The sequence below is a fragment of the Petromyzon marinus genome, chromosome 16 (genome assembly GCF_048934315.1).
Source record: "Petromyzon marinus isolate PM22_M1 ecotype Great Lakes invasive population chromosome 16, UKy_Petmar_22M1.pri1.0, whole genome shotgun sequence".
In the NCBI taxonomy this organism is placed as follows: Eukaryota; Metazoa; Chordata; class Hyperoartia; order Petromyzontiformes; family Petromyzontidae; genus Petromyzon; species Petromyzon marinus.
The window spans coordinates 5,389,898-5,417,463 of NC_133682.1; the positions used below are offsets into that span (position 1 = coordinate 5,389,898).

The 27,566-nt window shown below is 52.3% G+C and overlaps 1 protein-coding gene across 4 annotated transcripts in view; it reads right to left on the reverse strand.

Moving 5' to 3' along the window:
• LOC116942950 (N-acetylgalactosaminyltransferase 7-like) overlaps positions 1-27,566 on the reverse strand; it is a 111,102-nt gene that overhangs the window by 77,583 nt on the left and 5,953 nt on the right. The window lies entirely within an intron of this gene.

Below are 27,566 nucleotides of genomic sequence, written 5' to 3' on the forward strand. Positions count from 1 at the left end.
GGTTGCGGGGTCTCGCCGAGGTCGACTCGGCCTCAAATGAGTACCCGGTGCGGTGTGGAGTAAACATCGCCACTGGGGGAGACAAAGGAGGCCGGGCGTGGTGCTGGCCACCAACCTCCTCGCGTGTGCCGTGCCGGCCTTAATAGGTGCTCGCTAACACCACTTGCCCCAACAGTCTGTTACATACGGGGGATCTTTGTTTTGTGTGTGTATTTTTTGGGGGGGAACGGTAGCGTAGTTGGTTCGTGCGCTGAGCTTTGAACCCGGCGGTACCGAGTTTAATCCCACGGCTGAAATCCGTGGTGTTTATCTGAACCGGTCCTGGGCCTTACCTATGTCGACTCAGCCTCAAAACAAGTAACCGATGCGGTGTATGTAAATATCAGCACTCGAGAGACAAGTGCTCTCGAACAGCACTTACCCCGACAGCCTGTGCAGGCCACACGGGGGATCTTTGTCTTTTTGTATGTCTTGGCGCTGTGGGGAGCACAGGTGGTGCTATCAGTCAGTCTTCTCAGCCAATTAACCCATAACACCTGGGTCTGTCCCGTGAGCTCCTGACAGCAGCGAGAGCCTTCTACACTTCGCATCGCCTCGAAGTGCACCTAGCCTGTCACAAGCGGAAAATGCCATCGTGGTTTAGTGCACTGCCATCCATAATAAGGAGCTCACTTACAGCGCCTCGTTCCTGCTGTTTTCAGAAAGGGCTATATTGGTGATCAAGATCAAGTGGATACAATTTACGTTGGCACTGAGAGCAACTCCGCCGGAGAGAGAGGCGGCTAAGAAAATCGACTGATGAGCAGCCACTGGGTTGGATTGCTACGTCGCAGAGGGTCGTGAGAGGGTGGGGGGGGGGGGGCTGATTGCGGAGTCCTTAATCCAACAGTGGATTGACCATAGCTAATGATGATGATGTTATAAATAATAATTTATTTAAGCTCTGTGAAAAATCTACAATTTTTTTGGCAGGCGGGCCGGGGGCAAATGGATCTTTCAGCCCCCCCCCCCCACCACTCCCCGCGTGCCCCCCACCAGATGCCCCGCTACACGCGAGCAGCGTGTAGCCGGTGAACGCCCATCGTCGTGTTTGAAACGTGATTTTTTTTTGGGTTTGTCTTTTTACTCCTTTCATTTTCTTTCCCCCGTTCTCTCTCCCTCTCTCTCCCTCTCTCTCCGCTCTCCACTCATGTTCCCATCGTCGTCGTGCGAGACGAAAAAAGCGACTCCCATTCGTGAACTCTGCCGCGCGCGACCAGACGGCCGATGATGCAATTTGCTCTGCTCTGGAGCGAGAGCGCGGCGGTTCACGGACGGTGCGTTGTAATTTAGTGTCAATTTGACTCCCACCACCCCCCCCCACCCCCCCCGTGTCACGCTCCCAGTGCTGATGGCCAAGGACTGCACGCGGGGCTTTAATTTTCGGATTCTAATTTGATCTTGCATTGTTTATATATTTGACTGGGTAATATAGGGTATGTGTGTGACGATAATCTGAACCGGTCTCTGGGCCTCCCCTAGGTCGACTCGACCTCAAATGAGTACCTGGTGCGGTGTGTAAACATCGCCACTTGGGAGACAAAGGCGGTCGGGCGTGGCGCTGTCCACCGACCCCCTCGTGTGCCGTGCCGGACTTCGCAAGTGCTCGTTCAATGCACTTGCCCCCAACGGTCTCTTAAGGATATACTGTACGGGGGATCCTTTGTTTTTGTTTTTTAATTACGACAAAAAAATCGAGACCTCGTGTTCGCCATTCGGGTTGCTGCCACAGCAGTGTAACGATTCTCAAAACCGAGAGGCTGCCGGTCCGACCTCCATCTCCCCGGCACGGCGCTTGAAACACCAGTGCAGGTTTCTGAAACCGCCCGCCCGACCGCCCCCTGTTCACCGAGCAGTGTGAGCGCGGAGTTGCTGTTGGTCAATCGGTAGGGTCGTGGGTTCCCCCTCCCCTCCCCTGGCCCCTTCTTCCAGGAAGTCTGGCCATGGCCGGTGTGGAAGAGTAGGCCAAACATCTCCCTTTAAGAGTGGAGGCCATTCTGATGGCAGCGGTGTGATCAGAGGAATTTCAGAGCTGCGCCTTCATGATACAACACAACTAATAGGGTTTAACGCGTTTCAACCGCAGCTATTTTATCGCCTATTTTGTAATTTAAAAGATGAGTTTCTTTCTTGTTAAAATGTCTCTCTCATTCTCTCTCTCTCGTTCTTCGTAAAAGGGCCCACATCAGTCCATGCTTGCTACATATAAGCCTGACAGCTGCGTTGCATATTTGCGCCTTGCGCTCGTTTGAATTCCGGTGAAGGATTTCTGAGAAAATTGTGCCGTGAAAAGTATTATTATATTAACGGAGCTGTTTAGCTGCCAACTGGTGGAAGTTGTTGTGAATGTTAATACGCGTTCGCATGAAAGAACAGGCTGTTATATGCATGATAAATTAAATAAAAAAAGGGGAGGCCCTTTCCAGTTGTGCACAAGGACATCTGGAAAAGGGAACTCGTCACGTTTTCCATTAAACATAAATATGACTCCAGCGGAATAATGTTTCGAGGAACCGGAGGATCCGAAGAAAGTCCGTAGCTCAAGATGCAAATAAAAAGAATAATCACCATCGTCAACTTCATCAGTCATGGTCAAGCCACTGCTGAAGGAAATCATTTACACACAGACAGACGCCCGCACGAACAGAGACCCAACAAAACACATACACACGGACAACAACGAGCGCCATTCGCCACTAAGTGGTGGTGACGTCACCACGGCGCTTGCGCCAGGCTAGGTGCACGTTGAGGCCACGTGAAGTGTCGAACGCCTGCCGGCAGGTCACGGGGCAGACCCAGCAGGTGCCACGGGTCGACTGACTGAGATGCGTGGCAGATGCACCACCTGTGCCCCCTACTGTGCCCACGTGCAAAATGGAGACATCCACGTACAGCCACACACTCACGTGTGCAGGCGGTCCCCGTTTTTCCAGGAAACCCCCGTCACGGATCGTAAATCGGATCCTATTTTGCCACAAACGGTAGAAACTGGAGAAACATCGCTTGCCGTTGTGTGTTTTTTAAATCTTTTTATAGGCCATAGAAGGAAAAAAATAGGTTAAAAAAAATCCACAATTACTAAAGCTCCACGCCAATTCATTTCGGAATCCGGGCCGACTCTGTTCAGACGCGTTGGGAGTCGAGTTGGAAGACGCGTCGTAAAGCGAGTTTCTGCGTCGTTAATCGGTCTATGGTGGCGTTACATAAACGTCATAAAATGTGGGCCGTCGTAAGCCGGAGACCGCTCGTGTAAATATATAATTAGAATAGTTATACGGGAGGAATCCGATGAGCTATAAAGCTCTTTCTTTTACAGATGTCCAGTAGGGGGCACGGGGGTCAGAACGTTACAACAACAGATAGTACAACACCATAAGTATAGAAAAGGTAAACAGAAAAATATATATGTACGAATTCAATTTAACTAATTTATTTTTCAGATGCAACCTGGCCACAAACGATAGCTCAACAAAGTGGCTTATCACGTGAAAATTCACAGCAGCAAAATCAACACACACGCATATATGTGTGTGTGTGTGCAGAAACGACCTGTGGGACAAGTGCCATTACTCTGACTTCAAAATAATCCCCGACTGCAAAAGGTAGACAGACGGGTGATTCGGATAAAGTCTGAATCACTGAGCTGGCACCTTTGGGATCATGATTTAAAATCCAGATTTAATCCGCCCGTGGTCAAACACGACTGACGTGGAGTGTGGCGAGTTGACAATCTTAGCCTGACCACCCGATGCCTGCACAACCTCCCCTCCCTCCCCCATCATGTTACACGTGGTTGTGCACTTAATATGACCAAATTCCAGTAATGAGAAATACAATAACAATTTCGGGTTGACTGTCATGTGATGAGCGTCTCCCTCTGCAACAGGACACGTGGGGAAAATGTAGGGCGGGGGGGGGGGTCGCACCCACGGTCTGGATAAGAGGTCACTTTTTCAGGGGCTATGAGAAGTAGTTATCTGATATCTACTTCCACTGCCCCGTTATCTAACACACGGCGAGACGCACTGCTCTCCCCGCCGAGAGAGATCCACATTGACGCCGCGTTTTATTGACGCCGCACCCATAAAACAACTCGAATGGAACGAGACAAATACGGCAACAAACATATGATCACAAAATCACAACAGCCGAGGCGTCGGCGAAAACGTGCGCACATTTTTTTTTTTGGACGGCTGCTGGAATCTTCGGCACAACAAAAACCGCGTCTCGGTCGTGCTGAGCAGCGAGCGCGCGCGGACAAAAGTCACGGCGATCCTCGGCGGGGCGCGCGCGCGGTGTTGTAAATTACCAATTAGTGCCAATCAGCGAGTGGCAGATGAAGAGTGACGACTCCGCCGGTCCACGGAGTCACCTCGCCAGCGAGAACCCCCTCCCCCCACACCCTCCCACCCCCTCCCCCCACACCCTCCCACCCCTCCCCCCACACCCTCCCACCCCCTCCCCCCACACCCTCCCACCCCCTCCCCCCACACCCTCCCACCCCCTCCCCCCACACCCTCCCACCCCCCCCGTGTCTCATTGCCCTTTTCTGGCCCTCCGTTGTTTCGTCCTGTCGCGTCCCTCTCTATATCTCATCAGGCTGTGCCCCCCGTGTCTCATCACCACTGCCTCCCCCCGTGTCTCACTCTCCCTGTGCCCCCCGTTTCTCATCACCGCTGCCTCCCCCCGTGTCTCACTGTCCCTGTGCCCCCCGTGTCTCATCACCACTGCCTCCCCCCGTGTCTCACTCCCCCTGTGCCCCCCGTTTCTCATCACCACTGCCTCCCCCCGTGTCTCACTCTCCCTGTGCCCCCCGTGTCTCACTCGCCCTGTGCCCCCCGTGTCTCATCACCACTGCCTCCCCCCGTGTCTTATCTTGGTTATCTCGGCTGCCACATCCAGTGGCATCATCTCGATCGTGCAGACGATGAATTCCCCCCCCCCCCCCCCCCACTTGAGGCAGCCGGAAATTTCCCCCTCTCCGAGTCCGCCCCCCCCCCCCGTGGAGGTCACAAGCGGGCACCATGATACCAGGCGCACCACAGACAAAGATCCCCCGTATAGCCTTTGAAAAGGACTGCTGGGGAAAGTGATGTTAGCGAGGGCGTAATTAAGGCGAGAACGACACACGAGGGGGGGGGGGGGTGGCCAACAAGCAAGCCCGGCCGCCTTTGTCTCCCCCAGTGCTGACTTTTACACACCGCGCGAGGTACTGTACTCATTTGAGGCTGAGCGGACCTAGGCGAGGCCCAGGATCCATAATCGTTACTGGTAAGCGGGAATGGACTTGTCTCAAACAGGGGGCCCTAAAGCAGAAATATTTTTTGGGGACTCTTCTCCCCCACCCCAACCCACACACACACCGCCTTTCAAATAATTAAAATCACGGCGAGATAACGGCAGAGATATCGATGCAGTGAGACAGAAGGGAGCGACACAAGACGACAAATAAGAGAGAAGGGAGCGACGCACGCAAGGTAGCGGATGTGTGCGCGACATTCGTTGGCGTCGTTTTTAAAAAAAATGTGACTGCCTTGTTGTATTCTTTGGGTCTTTCGGTAAAGTCACGTAGATAGGTTCAAAGAAAATAACAAACAAAAAAACTACGACGTTTCGATCGCAACACAAGCGTGTTCGTCGTCATGCGTGTGTGTGTGTGTGTTTTTTAACGAGGATTTGAGTGTGCGTCAATACGTATATTTGGAGCCGTTCACAATTGTGTCATCAATCCGGTGGTGGTGGGTAGGGCGGGGGGTCTTGGAGGCGCCTTTGAGCCACCTGGGTACTCTGGGCGTTTTCGGGTTGGCGTTTATTTTATTTATTCACGCCTCGCACCACAACCGCCGGCACCGCTCTTCGAGTGCGCCAGAATTTTCAATCGGCCGTCTCCCCTCCGCTCCTGTGCGTCGAGCTCGATTAAAAAGTAACCCCCGGACGGCGCAGATTGTGACAGTCGGGTCGAACTAAAAACAAAAGGACGTTTTTGTTTTTAATTTGACCAGGTAAGGCCCCACTGAGCTATGCAGCTCATTGTCGGAAGCGACACAGGACAACACATGGGATAGCTCGACGAATTGGCGTGTCGCGTGGGACATTTATATAGCAGCAAACTCCAAATATAGAGGCATCGTCATGGTCAGGCTCGAACCCACGACCTCCTGTATACCAGGCGAGGTAGCTAACATCTCTCCACATTGACGCCCAGCAACCCCACCGTGGCGGGTTGCTGGCGGCCACAGGTGCGTGTGTGTGTGTGCGTGTGTGTGTGCGTGTGGGTGTGTGCGTGTGTGTGTGTGCGTGTGTGCGTGCGTGTGTGTGTGCGTGCGTGTGTGTGTGCGTGTGTGTGTGTACGTGTGTGTGCGTGTCCGGCAAAACAACCCCCTACCTCCTCGCGGTGCCGGACGGGCAACTCTGTTGTGGACAGTGGTGTGGGGAGAGGGCCAATTCCGATTGGCCCTCTCCCCTTATGGCGTCTGTGACCACCACAGTGGCTAAACGGGGGCTCTGGACGGGTGCGAGGGGGTGGTAACCCTTCCACCTTCAAAAAATTACCACGAAACCACGACTTAAATATATAACTAATAAGCTTGTGCCGGAGGCCCCGGGGGGACAGGCGTCTATGACGTCTCCTGGCCAAACCCCAATTGGCGGAGCCAGGAGATTGAATCTCTACCCTCGGGGCTCCTCCAGAAACAACGAAAAGCCACTTCGTGTGGCCACGTGGAATGTTCGAACGCTCACTGCGGAGAAGAGGCTGCCACTCCTCTGTCGGGAGCTGGACCGGTACCGCCTGGATCTCTGTGGCATTCAGGAGGTCCGGTGGACCGGTTCTGGCTCCTGCCACCATGAGGGGTGGACAGTCCTCTACTAGGGGCAGCAGACTACCAAACAACAGGGTGTGGCTCTTCTTTTGAACAAAAGAATGAAGGGTGCGTGGGAGCGTGGCGGTGAGGTGTGGGAAGCTGTAAGCCCCAGGCTACTTTGGGGTCGCCTTCCCATCAACCGGAGGCGAGGAGTGGTGGTCGTGGTTACTTATGCCCCCACCGAAGACGAACATCTGTGGAGGGATTCAGGCAAAGCCGATGAGTCAGATGCCTTCTATGACCTCCTGTCACAGGTGCTGGCTAAAGTGGCCCCTCGGGATAGATTCATCTTGTTGGGTGACTTCAATGCCCGAGTTGGTGATGATGCTGGCACCTGGTCTGGAGTGATTGGAGGGCATGGGCCAGATCAGCTCAATAACAACGGTAGGAGGCTGCTAGATTTTGTGCAGCCCATGGGCCTGTAATTACCAACACGCTGTTCCGGCATCGGCGCATCCACACATCATGGATACATACCGGGTCCAAGCAAGAACATCTGCTGGACTACATAGTGACGGACCAGCGGATGCGAGCCCATGTCCTTGACACCAGGACCTACCGTGGAGCTGATCTGCCCTCTGACCATCGACTAGTCATCTGTAAGATGTGCCTGCCATTCTTCCACTCTGGTGGTTGGTGTACACCCAGGACCCCATTCCAACCTAAAGTGGCCTGGTCTCAGTTAGCTGATGAAAGTTGCAAGCGAGAATTTCATCATCGCTTGCGGCTGGGGTTGGCATCGTCCCCCACTCCTCCTGATGTCGAGGGTAAATGGGCGAGGTTTAGGACTGTGACTCATGCAGCTGCAATGGCTGCTTTGGGTACGCGGTCCAGACCTCCCCAAAGACCCTGGCTGACAGAGGAGGTGTTCAGGATAGTTGAGAAAAAGCGACAGGCCCCCTGTCATCGGCTACAGAATCCCACGTCAGAAAATGAGGAGGCTTACCGCAGCCTTCGCTCGGGGGTTCGGAGAGCCATGAGGTGCTGCAAGGATGGGTGGTGGTCGCGGGTTTCTGAGGAGATGGAGTCTGCCTCAGTGGCCCACGATCACAAATCTCTATTTAACTCTATCAAAAAAGTAACCAGCGCCACACCTATTACCATCATTAGGGGTAAAAAACGGTGTTCCAATCTCCGACCCCCAGGAACAGGTTTGCAGATTTGCTGAGCATTTCTGTGAGGTCCTGGGGGAGGGGAAACCCCTCAGCCAGGAAAACATCGTGGCACAAAGTGGGGATGACCCTGCTGAGGCTGCGGTGCCTCAAATATTGGAAGAAGTCACCCCCTGTGAGTGGCTGGCTGAGGTACCATCTGTTGAGGAAGTACAGAAGGTGATTCGGAGTCTGAGACCAGGAAAGGCACCGGGCAGAGATGATCTCCCAAGAGAAATGCTGAGGGAGGGTGGCGTTTGTGCACAGACTGCCCTATATGACATCATAACAACAGTCTGGACCACTGGACGGGTTCCGTAGGATTGGAAGGATACCCTGGTGGTCCCCCTCTTTAAGAAGGAGGACCGCACAGACTGTAACAACTACAGGGGCATCTCACTCCTCAGTGTGCCGGGAAAGGTCCTGGCAAGGATTATTCAACATCGCCTTGCCAGGCACGCTGAGGAGAGGTTTGCGGAGCCACAATGCGGTTTCAGAGGAGCGACGCTCACAACAACGAGCGGAGCGCCGGGTGGCTAAAGCACAGCAGGTTGGCACAGTAGGGGGCACAGGTGGTGCATCAGCCAGTCATCTCAGTCAGTCGACCCGTGGCACCTGGGTCTGCCCCGTGACCTCCTGCCAGCGGGCGTTCGACACTTCACGTGGCCTCAGGGTGCACATAGCCTGGCACAAGCGTCGTGGTGACGTCACCGCCACTTAGTGGCGAATGGCGGTTGTTGTTGTTGTGTGTGTGCGTGTGTGTGCGTGTGTGCGTGCGTGTGTGTGCGCGTGTGTGCGGGTGTGTGCGTGTGTGTGTGTGCGTGTGTGCGCGTGTGTGTGTGTGCGTGTGTGTGCGTGCGTGTGTGTGGGTGCGTGTGTGTGTGCGTGTACGTGTGTGTGTGTACGTGTGTGTACGTGTGTGTGTCTGTGTGTGTGTGCGTGTGTCTGTGTGCGCGTGCGTGGTTGGGTCCCCCGGGGGGCGAGGGGTGGTGGAGGAAATAAATAAATAAAACAAACCGAGAAAATATAGCTTATTTGGGGGGGGAAAGAAAAAAAGTTCATAAAATTGATAAATAATCCGCTGGCAGTGCCTCGGAGATAACAAAAGGGAAGAGACTTTCAATTACGGGGAGCTCGGCAAATTACCGCAGTTAATAACGAAGTCTCAAATTAAAATCGGAATTATAGAAACGTTGGTGCTGTGTGTGTGTGTGTGCATGGGGAGATGGGGGGGGGGGGTGGCGGGTGGCTTTGCTATTCCGAATTGGAGCGGCGGTGGTGATCGGTCGTTGGCAGGGTGGGCGCTGCGACGAGGTGACGGAACCGGGCGCATCTCCGATCGAGCCGCCCCGAAAGGAATTCGCGAAAGCTGCCGCACGTGTGTACGTACGTTGAACTTCTTTCGCACCGTACGTAGCCAACCGCGCTCAACGGAGGTGCGGGGGAAGGACAACAGGCTGAACACAAAAAGCGGTTCTAAAGAAATGAGTTTTCGATCTCGATTTAAAAGTGCAAAGCTCCAGTGGCTTCCTAAAATCGGGCAGGAGGAGCGTTCCAGACGGCCCCTATGCTCGTGGCCGTCTCCAGACAAAAGCCGCTGCGAGATGGTTCGAAGGCCGCTCCTGGGATGTAGACCCTTTTGCCGGGCGCTGTTAGGAACGTTGATCTGGTTTATCATACCATACTCGTCTTGCGAGCCCAAATCTCGCGCAGGCAAGCAGTGCACCCCTGCGCGTCGGGGAACGTCCCACGGAAGCGGGCATATCGCACAACACGGCACTGCTTCCGAGATCTTGCCGAGTGGCCACTGGTACTCGCACGGTAGAGGGCAGCACTTTCCCACTCGCTCTGCCATATGAGAGTAAAATGTTTCGTCACGGAGCAGGAAGGAACCCCCCCCGGCCCACGCACTAAATTTTAATTCTGGGGTATAGCCGAATTTAGTGCGGACGCGAATTGAGAGCGATGGGTAATTTTGGTGCAGGCACTCACGACTGGGCTGAGGCTACACTTTGAGAACCCGGTTTAAATCACCGGTCGGCTGAAACCTGGATTCGAACCCAGGTTCGCAGCGGCGCTGGAAGGCTCGGCCCTCTGGCCACCAAGCCATCCCCGCCACCTCTGTAAATTCATCACACTCGGTCATCATCGTCATCATCACACTCGGTCATCAGTCCCAGCCGTGGCCAGGTTCGGACATCGATTCCCATCCGTCTCGCAGCGGCCTGCGGAGTACAAACCCGGCCACGCGGACGGACGCAATCGTGACGCTGCAGCGCCCCGTCCGCACTGAGCGCCAGGGTGGTGAAGTATGGTCGAAAAAACCCTTATGACCTGTGCGGCATGGGGACGCCCTTATCCAGCAGTGGCTTTCACGAAAGGGCTGCACACGATTGTAAAGGATTATATTCTTTGTAGGCGACCACAAGGGTTTCAGTTATGCAACACTGGCACCGAACTTCAGTTGTCAGTGCTGAGTAATTGAAACCATCTGAATGTAAAGTATAGTGTAATAATGAAAAATAATAACTTACATTGCCGCCACGATCATCATCATCATCATCAGTCACGGTCAATCCGCTGCCGAACGAAGGTCTGCCTACCAACGGCATTCCTCACGGTCCTGTCTCGCCGCGAAATCCATCTAACCACCGCCGTTGCATAAAACTAATCTCATCATTCCATCTCCACGGAGGTCATGCGCCAGCGCGTGATTAACGATCAAAATTTCACGGAACCTTTGGCAATCCACCGCTGGACGTTGGCCTCCCCGTGCCACGTTGGCCACAGGGCTTGTTTGACCATACTTCACTGGACTCGACCACATGGGGAGCGGCAGTGTGTAGCGGTCCGCACGCTGTGCTACGAACACAGTGAGCCCGATTGGATTCCCGCTCATGGCCATCACCATCGATGATTATTTGAACCGGTCCTGCATCTCCCCTAGGTCGACTCAAGACTCCGGTGAGCACATGGTGCGGTGTGTAACACATCGCCACTCGGGAGACAAAGGCGGCCGGGCGCGGTGCTGGCCACCCACCCCCTCGTGTGCTGTGCTGGCCTTAATAGGTGCTACTCACAGCACTTGCTCCTACAGTTTTTTAAGGCTATACGGGGGATCTTTATATTCTTGGTTCTTTCGGTAAAGCCACGTAGAAGGGAAACAATAAAATAATAAAAATATAAAACAATAAAATTATCACGACGTTTCGACTGCAACACAAGCAATCATCATCAGGTGTGAAAACCACAACAAGAAAATTTGAAAAAAGTGGCGGTTTGTATTTATTTACTTTTTAACGTTAGCACCACGGAGAGCGATTTGACAGTTTGTTCAGATGGACGAGCCCATCTATGTTCGGAAAAGAGGAGGGGGGAGACGAAAAATAATGGATGCGGTCTGAAAGCTACCTTAAGCGTGATCAATCAATTAAGACCCGAAATGGTTTATCAAATCCTTCCAATGATTGCTAAGCCAGAATCCATCTTCTCGGTTGAAATTGTCTCTGTGTTTGTATATGTGGATAGCCTCATGAACGAATCTCTCATGGTAGCCAGATGGCTACGTGACTTTACCGAAAGAACCAAGAATATGAATCCCTGCAGTCACGAAAGCTTTAAATCGGGGGATCTTTGTTTAGACTATACTTCACCACACTGGTCAGTACAGCGGGTTGATGAAGGACGGGGTGAAGCTGTGTATCGGTTTAGGTATCACTCGCCACTGATGTTAGCTGTGGCTGGGACTCAAACTCAGTTTACTGCGTTGATAGTGTCGTGTAGAGTGCTAACCACTGTGCCACCACTCCCCCGAGTAGCATGTTAGTGTATTTTTACAAATATATTCAAATAATCGGGACTGACTAACTGACTCATGTGAATTCGAATGATGTTCAGAAAGCGTTAGAACCTTCAAACTTAGCACAAATATAGCCGGGGCTAAATTTACCAGTTTTGACGTTTTGAAAGCCAACAAATTACAGCCCGGGTGTTGGTTTCACAGCCAACCGTTCTGAATAACTACGTCCTGTGCTGAATGGTTGAGATCATTACAACGCTCTCCAGAGATGGCCTTGGGTGGCTCAGAGGGAATAGAGTTGCGCTGGCACTGCGGAGACCCTCGGCTTCAATCTGGCTGTGAGAGCCGCTCGCGATTTCAACCTGGTTCTCGAGCGCAGCGAGGAGTTGGTAATCTCAGCCTGCACGTAAACGATTGCACACAAAACGACGACAACGACAAGATCAACCAAAAAAAACACCATCACATAAAATTAATGGTTTCGCATTCCATTTGGCAACAGTCCAGCCCCGAGGCTGTAAAAATTACAGACACGTGTCCGGGGAATGCGGTAACTCGACGTTCCATCGTTTCATGTCCATACCCTGCCTATACCAGCAGTGGGTCGGCAACTCGTGTGGGCGGTGGGGTAAAGTGTGGGTATCGCCACGTCTTTCAGGGCCTCTGTCCAGTGTGGCCACATGGCCTCCATTCGCACTGTGAGTCTGCGCTTGCCCGCCACGGATCGGCAGCGGCCACTGATGCTCCGATGCTGTGGACGGATCATGGATGGCATCGATGATGTTAACGATGATCATGATGATGATGACGACGACAATGATGATGACGACAAGGATGATGACGACGACGATGATGATCATGGTGATGATGATGATGATCATGATGATGATGACGTCGACAATGCTGATGACAAGGATGATGATCACGACGACGATGATGATCATAATGATGACTATGATGACGTCGATGATGATCGTGATGATGATGACGTCGACAATGACGATGACAAGGATGGTGATCATGACGACGATGATGATCATGATAATGGCAATGACGATGATGATCATGGTGATGATGACGACGATGATCGTGACGATGACGACGATGATGATAGCATGTTGTTCATCTTGCTTTGCGGGTAACGCGAGATTAATCTGCAAAGTGAGCCCTACGTCTGCCGGGGGTGAAAATGTTAAATTTGCGATCGATGGTTGCGTAATCGGCGTAATGAATCTTGGGCTGCGTGACGCGTGACGGCGCTACCTCGTCATGCAGAACACGTGCTACCTCGTCATGCAGACCACGTGCTACCTCGTCATGCAGACCACGTGCTACCTCGTCATGCAGACTACGTGCTACCTCGTCATGCAGAACACGTGCTACCTCGTCATGCAGAACACGTACTACCTCGTCATGCAGAACACGTGCTACCTCGTCATGCAGAACACGTGCTACCTCGTCATAGAGACCCCGTGCTACCTCGTCATGCAGACCCACGTGCTATCTCGTCATGCAGACCCACGTGCTACCTCGTCATACAGACCCACGTGCTACCTCGTCATGCAGAACACGTGCTACCTCGTAATGCAGAACACGTGCTACCTCGTCATGGAGACCACATGCTACCTCGTCATGCAGAACACGTGTTACCTCGTCATACAGACCCCGTGCTACCTCGTCATACAGACCCACGTGTTACCTCGTCATGCAGACCACGTGCTACCTCATCATACAGACCACCTGCTACCCTGTCATACAGACCCCCTGCTACCTCGTCATACAGACCCCCTGCTACCTCGTCATACAGACCCACGTGCTACCTCGTCATACAGACCCACGTGCTACCTCGTCATACAGACCCCGTGCTACCTCGTCATACAGACCCCGTGCTACCTCGTCATACAGACCCCGTGCTACCTCGTCATACAGACCCCCGTGTTACCTCGTCATACAGACCCACGTGCTACCTCGTCATACAGACCCCGTGCTACCTCGTTATACAGACCCACGTGCTACCTCGTCATACAGACCACGTGCTACCTCGTCATACAGACCTACGTGCTACCTCGTCATACAGACCCACGTGCTACCTCGTCATACAGACCCACGTGCTACCTCGTCATACAGACCCACGTGCTACCTCGTCATACAGACCCCCTGCTACCTCGTCATACAGACCCCCTGCTACCTCGTCCTACAGACCCCCTGCTACCTCGTCATACAGACCCACGTGCTACCTCGTCATACAGACCCACGTGCTACCTCGTCATACAGACCCACGTGTTACCTCGTCATACAGACCCACGTGTTACCTCGTCATACAGACCCACGTGCTACCTCGTCATACAGACCCACGTGTTACCTCGTCATACAGACCCACGTGCTACCTCATCATACAGACCCACGTGTTACCTCGTCATACAGACCCACGTGCTACCTCGTCATACAGACCCACGAGCTACCTCGTCATACAGACCCACGTGCTACCTCGTCATACAGACCACGTGCTACCTCGTCATACAGACCACGTGCTACCTCGTCATACAGACCCACGTGCTACCTCGTTATACAGACCACGTGCTACCTCGTCATACAGCCCACGTGCTACCTCGTCATACAGACCACGTGCTACCTCGTCATACAGACCACGTGCTACCTCGTCATACAGACCACGTGCTACCTCGTCATACAGACCCACGTGCTACCTCGTTATACAGACCACGTGCTACCTCGTCATACAGACCCACGTGCTACCTCGTTATACAGACCACGTGCTACCTCGTCATAGACCCACGTGCTACCTCGTCATACAGACCCACGTGCTACCTCGTCATACAGACCCACGTGTTACCTCGTCATACAGACCCACGTGTTACCTCGTCATACAGACCCACGTGCTACCTCGTCATACAGACCCACGTGTTACCTCGTCATACAGACCCACGTGCTACCTCATCATACAGACCCACGTGTTACCTCGTCATACAGACCCACGTGCTACCTCGTCATACAGACCCACGAGCTACCTCGTCATACAGACCCACGTGCTACCTCGTCATACAGACCACGTGCTACCTCGTCATACAGACCACGTGCTACCTCGTCATACAGACCCACGTGCTACCTTGTTATACAGACCACGTGCTACCTCGTCATACAGCCCACGTGCTACCTCGTCATACAGACCCACGTGCTACCTCGTCATACAGACCACGTGCTACCTCGTCATACAGACCACGTGCTACCTCGTCATACAGCCCACGTGCTACCTCGTCATACAGACCCACGTGCTACCTCGTCATACAGACCACGTGCTACCTCGTCATACAGACCACGTGCTACCTCGTCATACAGACCACGTGCTACCTCGTCATACAGACCCACGTGCTACCTCGTTATACAGACCACGTGCTACCTCGTCATACAGACCCACGTGCTACCTCGTTATACAGACCACGTGCTACCTCGTCATAGACCCACGTGCTACCTCGTCATAGACCCACGTGCTACCTCGTCATACAGACCCACGAGCTACCTCGTCATACAGACCCACGTGCTACCTCGTTATACAGACCACGTGCTACCTCGTCATACAGACCCACGTGCTACCTCGTCATACAGACCCACGTGCTACCTCGTCATACAGACCCACGAGCTACCTCGTCATACAGACCCACGTGCTACCTCATCATACAGACCCACGTGCTACCTCGTCATACAGACCCACGTGCTTTTTCATCTTTTGTCGCAGCGGCGCTTCACAAACTTAAAACACGACGGCTGCCTGAAAATGGCAAATGACATTCATCACGTGACCCAGAACTCCCCGGCGAGATCATTCACCCAGCTAATGGAGTGTGCGACACATGACGCTGATGCGCAAGTCGTGACCGCCCGCGATATTTTTCCACATTCTATATATGAGCCGGCGCGTTTTTTTTTTAATTTACAACAAAAATCACCGCGCGTATTACACCGCTGACTCCGCGCTGCGCTCCGTACGTTCGAAAACTGAAGCCGGACGTCTCGGAACGTGAGGACGAATTCCACGTGCGAACGTAGCAAATTTTCCTCGTATAAACTTTTGTCGGGGAATACAAAAAAAATAAAGTGAACGCCTCGGGTATCGCGGAGTCTGTAGGCGTTGCCGTGACGACCAGCGGTACCTCGTGGGAGGATTTTGTTCTGCTCGCGATGACCGGATAGCAGTGTTGGTATGGGGGGGTTGGGCGGGGGGGCATCTTTTTGTTTGGTGGGGCACCGGAGAACAATAGGAAGGTTCAGAAGTTCGAATCTATTTCTTGCGTAGGGCAGCAATATGGTTCGGGAGCTGAAGGGCAAGTCAGAGGTGGGAGCAATGGGTAGGGGAGAGGGGGTCGGAACTGGGATTGAATGAACGGATGGATGGCGAGGGGTGGTGGTGGTGGCGTCAACGGACATTGTCCGTGACCTTTTGACCTTGACTCAATTCGCTCTGCTCGTTCTCAGTCGGGCAGGCAGGACGAGTCGAGGATTGCCGGAGGGGGGGGGGCAAACTGGGCTTGCCTTGTCGCGTTCCGTCCATTCGCTTCGCCGTCGGGGTGGAGGGTGGGGGCTGGGGTGGGTGGGGGTTCTAATCTGGGACTCCCCGCTGGGCTTTGCCAGGCTGTGTCGGTGTCGCTCGTCAGATCAGCGGCGCGGTCGGGAGGACCGTCCAGTCGACACGCGGTGCAGACGCGGACCGCCCGGTGCGGTGATCAGGCCGCGCGTGCGTCTTGTGTGATAATGCGATTCTGCCCTCGGGTTTTGAGAAGTGCCTGCTCGTTCGTCAAGAAGAGTTCGTTAAATATAGATGTCAAGAAATAAATAACGAATCCGATAATCAACCGCGAGAATGAGTAAGCCAGGAGGGCCTCACCGAGCCTCTCCGTTGTGTACTCGGGTTGAACCGCGTTTTTTATTATTTTTTTCGGCACGATGTCCGACGTTCCGCTCCACTTGCCGCTGGCAGCTTCTTCAGGCGCAGCCCGAAACACGTGTCGGTCGAGCTGTGCGACGCACCCCCGTGGAAAGCCTTCACTGTGACGCGAAGCCCCGGCTTTCGCGACCCTTGTTGTCAACAGCCGTTGCACTGCTTCTGCGTCGGGGATGTCCGCCCATGAATCGCGTGACTGAGAGCTGAGCTTCGGGAGAAACCCCAGCACCGCCGTGCGCACGAGAGGGGAGACACTCGGCACCGCCAACCCCAGGTCGCACCGCTAAGCCATCCGAGTGTTCTTCTTCTTCTTCGTATGGCTGATGTTGGTGTGGAGCAACGATGATCATGAAATAATAACAACTATCATTTTACATCGAGTGGTTGAGCCAGATAATCATGATTATTTAACGATTATCAAGATCATTAAATGTTCTTACAAGTCACAGCAGACCCAACAAAGGGCTTCAAAGCGCTGTACAGAAAAATATAATGTATCTCTAGTTTATCTAACATATCCTCGGAATTAAGTAGGCCTTGAGTAGTTTCTTTCGAAATGGGAGGATCTAAGCATTCAGGCGCAGTTCTTGAGGCAGAGCATTGCAGATCTGAGGGCCAAGGCCTGAAGGAGCCCGAGTTCCGAAACGTTGTTTTTGCCGAAAGCCTCGGGAGTAGTGGAGCGTCGTTTGTACTTACGCATCGGTGCGTTGACTCGTTATAAATAGAAATGTTCCGACTGAGTGGTAACGAGCCTCAACGCTGCTTTATTAGCAAGGGTTGACATAATGCGTATGCAGGATGGTTTGGGGCAATAGGAAACAGAAAACTGTTAGAATAGTTCCAAACCGGTGAGAGAATGTGGAAATACAGGTTTACTGGCACATTGACTTGCAATAGTTCCTCCAGCATCGCCGTGGCTATTTTTGGCAGTTTTGTTCACTGCACATGTAAGGTTATTCTTTGTTTATAAGTCGAACCATGCAATTCCTGCCATATTTGTCCCCATTGTCACATTTGACACATTCCGGTAATTCAGGTTACCCAGCCCTTGATATCCATCGTGGTATTTGTATCCAAACTTAAAGCAAACTAAATAGCTTTGTTGTACCAGGTGAAGCCCCACTGAGCTATTCGTTCTTTTTAGAGGTGACGTGGCCCCACCTGATAGCCCACAGGAGTGGCTTATATCATTATAATCATCATCACACGAGGCAATTTATCGAAGCTAAATAATCGCGATGCGTATTGTTTCTAAATGGGTGGAGCAAAACCGGAGGACCCGGAGAAAAATCCACGCAACCACCACGAGCAGGGGGGAGAACATGGGAACAAGAACAACGAACACACGGGCATCGTGAGGTTCTGGGATTGAACGCACGGCTTACTGCGTGCCGTGCGAGAGAGATAACATCTCTCTCGCAGTTCCTGGTCTGATCTGGTCTCATCTGTGCCGCTAACGTCTGACTGCAGCACTGGTCACGTCTCGAACACCGGCCAGATCTGGGCAGTTTCCATGGTTTCAGACGTACCTTTTCAGACACTGTAAATATTTGAGTAGGAAAATCGCGATTTTTTTTTACTTGGATGTAGTATCAACCACGTACGCCTGTAATTAGAGTGAAATTATTTGTCCACCTCTCTTGATAAGCGAGCAATTCTAAATAGAATACCACTGTGCTGATAGTTCGTTCAGGTGCACATCTTTGCGTCCAGACGATTTACTTATTCCATAAATAAGCCACACTTAACAAAAACTGCAAAAACGCCCCTTCCAACTGACACCCGCCACTGTGTGTCATTGATGCGACTTCGAAGCGCCGCCTGCGAGCGGCGGCGTCGCCATCGAGTGCACTGGCGGTGGAATTGAACTTGGGGATACGTCGACGGCGTTTGAAGTTTGTTTTTTAGTTTAACCACGTGGGAATTCAAGAGACGAGGGTAGCCTCTCACTTTTGCAAGAGTGACCGGGGGCATTGGTGTGCCAGTAGCAGGCGAATATTGCTATGTACACTCCACATTGAGTCATTTGGGTCCTAGGCGGCGTGGCTATGATGAGAGGGGTGGGGGGGGGGAATTGAATAAAACCTCGTGCCAAAACCAGGCCTCGTGCCAAAACCAGGCCCTGTGCCAAAACTAGGCCTCGTGCCAAAACCAAGGCCCCGTGCCAAAACCAGGCCTCGTGCCAAAACCAGGCCTCGTGCCAAAACCAGGCCTCGTGTCAAAACCAGGCCTCGTGCCGACCATGATAGGTCACGGACTGTGAGGTCACCCTCGTTTGTGGAGGTGCCCGTCCGTGGCGCTGTCCCCCAATCGCAGCTCAGGGCCCACACACCGCATTGCCCGATGATGCTGGATGTAATTACCAGAGAAACGTCGTACTACTCAAACTGTAAATGTTGTGGATTCACCCTTCAACACACCGGTGGGCTAAAGTAGTGAACTAATTGTCTTTTGTCAACGTGACACTTTTATTGCTGTTTGGCCGTGTCGGGTGATGGAGGGTTACGACACATTTATAAATAACGCGATCTAACCCAAAAACCTTTATTATTAATAATATTGGTCGCGAAAGCCTCCAGGGTGTTAAACTTGAAAGTCACGCAGGTAGAAATAAAATAAAAAATGACTGTGTCGCGGACGGACAAAGTCGCGCCCGCTCTTCCGTTTGGGCCTGATGTAAACATGTACGGCTTGACAGCCCCGACACACACACACACGCGCGCACGTGTAAATCACACACAAGCAGATGGGCCCCATTACCAAATCGTCTAGAATTCTCACCCCTTCCTCGTCGGATCTCGCAAGCTAAGCTGGGTTGAGCCTGGATCGTGCTTGGCTGAGCGACCGCGTTGTCATTGTCGTGGCGGGCAGCAATGGGGTTGCTCGCTAGCAGCGCTTGCCCCCAAAAGTCTCTGTCAGGCTATACGGGGGAACCTTTTGTATTTGATGCGCAGCAGAGGGCAGCGCAGCAAGATCCATTGTCGCGCCGTAAACCCCCGCCAATCCCCACACTCACCGGCGTGGTGAAGTATGGCTAAATAGCTCCCACGGCCCACGCAGGCGTGGCGCGGGGCCATCATCCAGCAATGGAATGACAAAGCATGCTGTACGTGTACCCATCCGCAACAGTATCAGGATTTATTTTTGATTTCTCCCCGTTTTCTGCTTTCGTTCCGAAATATCCGTTTTGAAACGCAAACACTCGGTTGTTACCGATGCAGCAGTGGTAGTCGTGACAGGTATTATCCTTTATGTAAGCAGGAGATTAAATATGCCTCGCGCAACCAGGTCCTATAAGGGCGACGCATTTGCATTTTGATGGGGCCTGGGACCTCTTCCTGGGCAAACCCGCTCGGCACAGACACGCCTGTGGTCTTAGCCCCTCAAAAGCTTTGGCATTAGTTGGTGGCGATCCATTTGTGGATACCCCACCAGGCCAAAGCACAGAGGTGAACTACAGCTGGGCACTGGAACGGCTGAAGTGAAATGTGATGTAAAAAGCGCTTTATTGGGCATTTAAAGTGCCCGGGAAATGCCATTGCTTATTCCTAATTCCTCATAAAAACGAATAACATACGGATGCGGTTTATATAGAGAACAACACGGGACTCCCAACTCTTCTCCGCGTCTACCGCAAAACTCGACGCAATGGATTATACATTTAAATTTTTGCTTCTTTAAGTACTCCCTCTGTAGGATTTGGAGCCGTCGCTCACACAACGTTGACACATTTCAAGCACCCGAGGGAGGCTTTTGACGATCGAACAAAGACGGTCGTCACCGCATCGCGCGCTTTCAGGCGCGATTCTGGGCCGTCTGGAACGCTCTTCCTTCCCGATGTCAGGAAGCCACTGTAGCTGTGCGCTTTTAAAAAAAAATCTAGATCAAGAGCTCATTGCTTTAGAACTGCCTTTTTGTGTTTAGTTTGTTGTCCTTCCCCCGCAGCTCCGATTAGCGCGGTTGGCAACGTACGGTGCGAAAGAAGTCCAACATGCGTACATACATAGTAAAATTAGGTGGGGTATCTGTAAGTGGATCGCCCTGTATTTGCTCGAGGCGGCCAAATTAAAATACCGCCGGGCTGTTTACGAGCGGGGTCGTGTTGGAGGTCGGGAACGCGAAAGCCGGCAGCAGCTGCTTCGCTCTTTTCATTTTATTATCATCACCATCACCAACCGTGGTTTCCGAGCACAGGCCCAAGAATCCCAAGGAGGCCCAAAGCACCGAGCGGCCAGCAACAAACAGCGCCGACAGAGCTGCGGCCGGTCAGAGTTGAGACGTTGGTTGGGAGAAGAGAGGCGACGGGAGGCGATTTCTGAAGTGGTGCAGCCTTGAGGTGAGCAGCAGAGACGACAGAGAGAGAGAGAGGGGGGTGTTGTGTGTGTCCTTGCGGCGTGGTTGACAGTCCGGTAGATCAAGCCCTCAACAGGGGTGGAGGCATCAATTGGTGGAGTTCACGGGAACAGAAAAGTGTGGTTAGTGACGATGAAAGCAGCGATGAGGAGGCGACTGTTTTTTTCCCCTTGGCATTGGGACGCACGCCTTCTGACCCCTTTGAGACAGGGGCAGCGGGGGGGGGGGGGTTGCGTTATTATCGCGCCTTTTGGGGAATACAAAAAGTAAAAAAAATAACGCAGCGCCTGGTCCGCCCTCGGACGCCGCCCTGTAGCTGTGTGTGCGCACGCTGTTTGTGGCGACTTTTGTTATTAGCTTGTGCGGCAGCAGGCGGACGCAGCCCGGTGATTCGTGGCAAATCCCAATGGGTATGTCAGAACGATGAAGCGCCACAGCTGAGATCACGGGGTTAGAATTCAGGACCCGGTGACCTGTGATGAAGCCAGAACTTTCACGTGTTTGTGCGCGTGTGTGCGTGCGTGTGTGGCAAGTGGGGAGCGTGGCACAGCGGTTAGTGCGCTGCGCTACGAACCCGGCGACCAGAGTTCGATTCCCGCTCACGGCCGCCAACGCCGCTGACGATTATCTGAACCGGTTCCTGGGCCCCTCCCCTAGGTCGACTCAGCCTCAAATGAGTACTTGGTGCGATGTGTAAACATTGCCACTGGGGAAGACAAAGGCGGTCGGGCGCCGTGCTGGCCACCCACCCCCTCGTGTGTGCCGTGTCGGCCTTCATAGGTGCTCGCTAACATCACTTGCTCCACCAAGTCTGTTAAAGGGGGGGGGGGGTGGCGGGGAATCTTTGTCTTTGTGGCAAGCTCGCCGCTGTCAAATTCAGCCTCGAACAAATCCCACCATAAAATTTACAAACGCAGCCCGGCATGCGGCATACCGCAATTGGCGATAAATCATCGGGGGGGGGGGGGGGGAAACAAAAATTTAAAAAAACATTTCTTTTAAGCACAAATTCTGAGGTGGAAATTCCTCGACCGAAGCCAACGTCTCTCTGACTCTCTGACCTCAGAGGGACGTCGTTTGCTCGACAAAGTGGTGCATGGGTTCGTCCCGTCTCGTCCTGCTGCGAAGTCTGCCTGCATGGCCAAGAAAACATTGCGTGGGGAAAAAGAAAAACCTCCGAGAAATGTCGCGGGACAAGTCACATTAGCGCACGTCCCTGTGGGCTGTGGGAACGCGCGCAATAAAAAGGAACACACGCCAGACTTCAACGGTCTTGTCCCGAGGGGAAAATAACGAAACGGCGGGGAGTGTATTTTTGGGCCACGGCAATAACTCTCGGGACGGGTGTCCTAAGTGCATTAAGGAATCTGTCCCGCATTTTGAGATTGTTTACACCCGCTATAGCTAGAGCCGTTTTTGCCTCCGTGGCTTCAAAGCTCAGCCTGGACCGTGCACGAATTAGCTCGCAGTAGGCTTTTCGTGACCAATATTATCCATCATAAAGGTTTCTTTGGGTTAGATCGCGTAAATATATTGGAGTGTCGTTAACCCCGCCACCACCCGACGTGGCCAATTAGTGAGGCTTGTCACTACATCAGCACACCGGTGTATTGGATAGTAAACCCACAACGTTTACAATTTGAGTACGACGTTTCGCTAGTGATTACAACCGGCTTCATCGGGCGATTTGCCAGAATTGTGAAGAAGTCTTCCTGTTTCGGTCTAAGAACCTTCGTTATGGGCATGAATTGGCGACCGCCAAATGAATTCCCGTGACGACATTTCAGCAAGATCCATTTTTTACACTCTACTTCTGTGCTTCCATCGCTTTACAACTCACCCCTCACCAACCCGCACGAACCAGCATGGCGGTGGTGGTGGTGATGATGGTCTGGTGAAATAACCCAAGGCCCGCAAAGGGCTTTGCGGGGGTGCCCAAAAATGGATTTACAAAAAGGCCCTGCACGTGCACACGCGTGGAATAAAAGCGGGATGACCTCATTGTTTTGAAACAAACGCGCTGACGTATAACGGGACGCTGTTGAATCCCTAGCTGAGCCTCACTCGACTTGCGTTGGCATTGGCGGCTCCTCGGCCGAAACGGCAGTCAAAGGGAAGAGGGTTTCTGCCTCATCCCAGTGATTCCTTCTCAAACTTTTCTGGTGGTATAGCGGCCCCCCCCCCTACTCCATCATTAGCACTTATCCCTGTGCATCCTCACCGCCCACACACCAAAGACAAAGGATCCCCGTATAGCCTTAGCAGATTGTTGGGGCAAGTCCTGTTCGCGAGTAGCACCTATGAAGGCCGGCACAGCACACGAGGGGGTGGCCACAGCACCAAGCCCGGCCGCCTTTGTCTCTCCAGTGGCGATGTTTTACACAGCGCACCCACGTATTCATTTGAGGCTGAGTCGACCTAGGAGAAGCCCAGGACCGGTCCAGAGAATCGTCACCGCTGTTGGCCGTGAGCGGGAATCGAACTCGGGTCGGCGGGTTCGTAGCGCAGCGTAGCGCTAATCGCTGCGCCACCGCTCCGCCACGCACCGCCCGCCCGCCCGCCCGCCCCTCCAGCTCCCACTCATGGCACTTGAACGTCTCCCTTGGCGTGCACGGGTTGCTGGAGCTGACAGCTGCCCCTAGTCACTGCGGGGTCAGCCAGCCACGTGGTTCGTGTTGTGTGTATAAGTGCGTTTCCTGCACGGTATCTATGCCGCAGCCTGCGCCTCCCCCCCCCCCCGAACTTGAAAGGCTTTCTTGACCTCGTGGAGGGGGGAGTGGGTGGTGAAAACCGATGATAAAAACCATCGTGAGGAGCTGTGGGGCAGCGGTTAGCAAGGCGACTGGAGCTTGACTCTCAGCCACGGCTCGCATCCGTGGCAAACGATAACAGAAGCGGTACTGCCCTCCCTCAAACGTCACTAAACCGGCATTGGCACATTTTGGTAAAACAAAAATCAACAACCCCATGACCGACACGGCGGCGTGCGGATGGTGAATCGCTGGAATTTGAAACGACCGGTTGGGGTTGATTCAGCCTCCTCGACTTTTGCCCGCTTCACTCCAGTATACTCGCTCAGCGTCGTGGTCACTTCCCTTGTCAGTCTTTGACGGCTATCACCGTGGCCGTTACAGCACCAAAAGCTTCACACCTTGCTGGCTCTCCCGTCCATTGGATTCCCTCTCTCTTTGCATCTCCACCCGCGCTGCGTTTCCCACCACTGCATTGCAGGGCACAGCATCTCACTCTCCCTCTCCTTACTCTCATCGCACGGCTCAACTCTCGAACTTCCGTTGCCTCTTCCTCCCCCCCCCCAAGTTCCTCTGACCCTGGCTCAATTCAAGGACACGTGTTAGCTATTATCTCGCTGCACTATCATCGCTGTGATTAGTTGCCGGCTTCGGGGGCGGAGGGGGGGGGACTTCCTTACAGCAACGTAATTCCCACGTTACTATAACTTTCACTCAATTTCAGAAACGTATTAGTTCTTATCTGCTGTATGAAATAAAAATAATGAAATTAATGAGAATAAGTCTTGACTTAAAGCTTTCGTGGCTGCAGGACATAACATTCTTTGGTTCTTTCGGTAAAGTCACGTAGATAGAAAAATAATAAAATGATTTTTAAAAAATCTGCAGTCCGCCTGCTGTATTTGTTAGCCTGCTTGTGTTGCGATCGAAACGTCGTCGTTTTTTTCTATCATTTTATTATTTTTCCATCTACGTGACTTTACTGAAAGAACCAAAGGATAGAAAAATGAGAATAGGTTTTACCCTTACTTGGCAATACTGGCAAAAAAGGTCCCGTTTGTCAAATAAAAAAGTCCCATTTCCTATCTGCTGCACGGCTGTAGTAAGTGCTCTTTTGCTAACCGCTTTTGAGTTACTGCCTTTGGGTCTGTGCGCTCGGTCAATTGTGATACAAAATAAAATCCCAACAAAGGTGGCCAGCACATCTGTCCGTAAATAACAACAACAACAAACACTCAAAACGTTCGTCAACAACAACTGTGGCATTAAAAGTAAAACTATACGATGGGCAACGTTTTGGTCAATGTCCCTTTATATAGCTTATACATCGAAGAGGCCAGAGAGACTGATTGCATAAGGGTTGCCCGAAACGTCACCTATTGTATTCTTTCCCTTGAAAATCCACAGCGTGATTGCACTCCTTATTCACGCTCGGGGAACGATTTCGCAAAGCAGCAGCAGCAATATGATCACCAACACGATCTGTCCGTGGGCTCGTACGCGTTCACGTACGCAGGTGCGCACTTGTTTGAACAACCGATGTTGCGATTTACGTGGGGAACACGAGTGTGGGTGTGACGCCTCGTTAATGATCGTCGATGAACGGCCAAGAAGTCATTTCCTGCAGCTTAATGGCCCAATGCGGTACGTGACACCCCCTGCTCAGTGCTCGGATGAAGCTAGTGCGGGGCGTGTAGCATATGTTATAAAGGGGCCCTAAATAAAAAAAACACGCATCGATATTAAAACACACATTTTTAACTTGCATAATAAAGGTAATTGCATTTTTTTATTTGCTATACAGCCAGATAATACGACAAATCGCTAACCTTAAACACGCAGTAGTTCATAAAAGTGGAAGGTGGTATAGTACTATAGTAATAGAGCAAGTGCAGAATCACTGAACCGGAATTGATAGCTTGAAAGCATTTAGCGCGGGCCCTTGAAAGTGCGGGGCCGGTAGCTACTACATGTGTAGTAGCTCCAAGTGTAGCTACTACATATGTAACTACTACACATGTAGCTACTACATATGTAGCTACTACATGTGTAGCTACTTGTGTGAAAGTGCGGGGACCGTAGCTACTACATGTGTAGCTACTTTTGCTACTCGGATAATCCGGCACTGCCCCTGCTCGTAATACGCGCGGCAGATACGATGACGTACATCGTCCGTGAAACCTTCTCAGACTTTTGAGACAAGTGCTATTTGCGAGCACCTATTAGGGCTAGAAGAGCGCACACGTGTAACGGTGTGCCCCCAACAATGCCGATGTCCGCACACACTTATTTGAAGCTGAGTTGAACTTGGGCAAACCCATGGCCGGTTCAGGAATTTGCCACTGATGTTGGCTGTGGCCGGGAATCGAACTCAGGTTGTCAGGTCCGTAGCCGAGTGCGCTTACAACGCTTGCTCACCCCGCATGCACACAAATGCATACACGCGTACACGTGTACACGCCACACACACGTGCGCCGTGCACACAAAGGCATTATTGTATAGGACCAATATCCAATAAATGGATCTCCACATTAAGGCACAGAGTGAAAGACAAGGGCTGCCATTCTCTATCAACTGCGAGGTGAGGCTGAAAGATTTCCCAGCACATAGACACACACACATGTGGAGGGTACGCAGGATACGTACGGTGCGAAATAAATTCAGCATGCATACATACCGGGTACACACAACGCAATTCAGCATAGATCGTTGTAATGCACACGCACACACGGGGCTATATCAAACCCATGAGGTGCCACCGTTGCCTAAAGAAGTATTGGGTAGTGCATGTCGACACTTGTGTCCTGAGCAAGTAGTGGAAATTCCACGTTATTATGACGGGTCCACGTAGAATACACTATATCTAGAGTACCAGCTCTATTGATTCATCACCGCACAGGTGCTGTATAATGCCATTGGAGTGTTTTTTTAATTGGTGTTAACAGCATGGTGTGCATACAAGTTGGCATGTGTCTTTGTACACACAAAGCGCAGCGCGCGGTTAGCGAACCCCAGTTCGATTCCTGCTCACGGCCCAAATTAGTGACGATTATCTGAACTGGTCCTGGGCCTCTCCTAGGTCGACTCGGCCTCAAATGAGTACCTGGTGCGTAAAAACATCGCCATTAGAAAGACAAAGGCGGCTGGGCGTAGTGCTGGCCACCCACCCCCTCGTGTGCCGTTCTGGCTTTCATAGGCGCTCGCTAACAGCACTTGACCCAACAGTCTTTTAAGGCTATAGGGGAGATCTTCGTGTGCTATGCAGAGACACATATTACACATTTGCACACTTACAAGTATAGTATGTACCTTGCCATTATCATCAATGAATGGTGAAAGGAATCCGATAGAAACACAAGGAAGTATAATAAAGCCAAGGCGCGCGTTGCGCACGCTGGAAGCAACATTCAGCCAAGGGATGGCTGCAGGGGATGTAAGTGTGGATGGGGAAGTTGATGGTTGTAGGCATGTGAGCTTGGATAGAGAGATGAAGCGTGGATTGGATGAATGATTATGTGGGTGATGAAACGAGCGATGGCTGGTTAGATAGAATCACGAATTAACTGACAGTCAGGGGGATGATTTGTTGCCTATATGGATGGACAGAGGGATGCAGGGCTTGATAGAGGGATGTGTGACCAGAGGGCGAGGTGCAC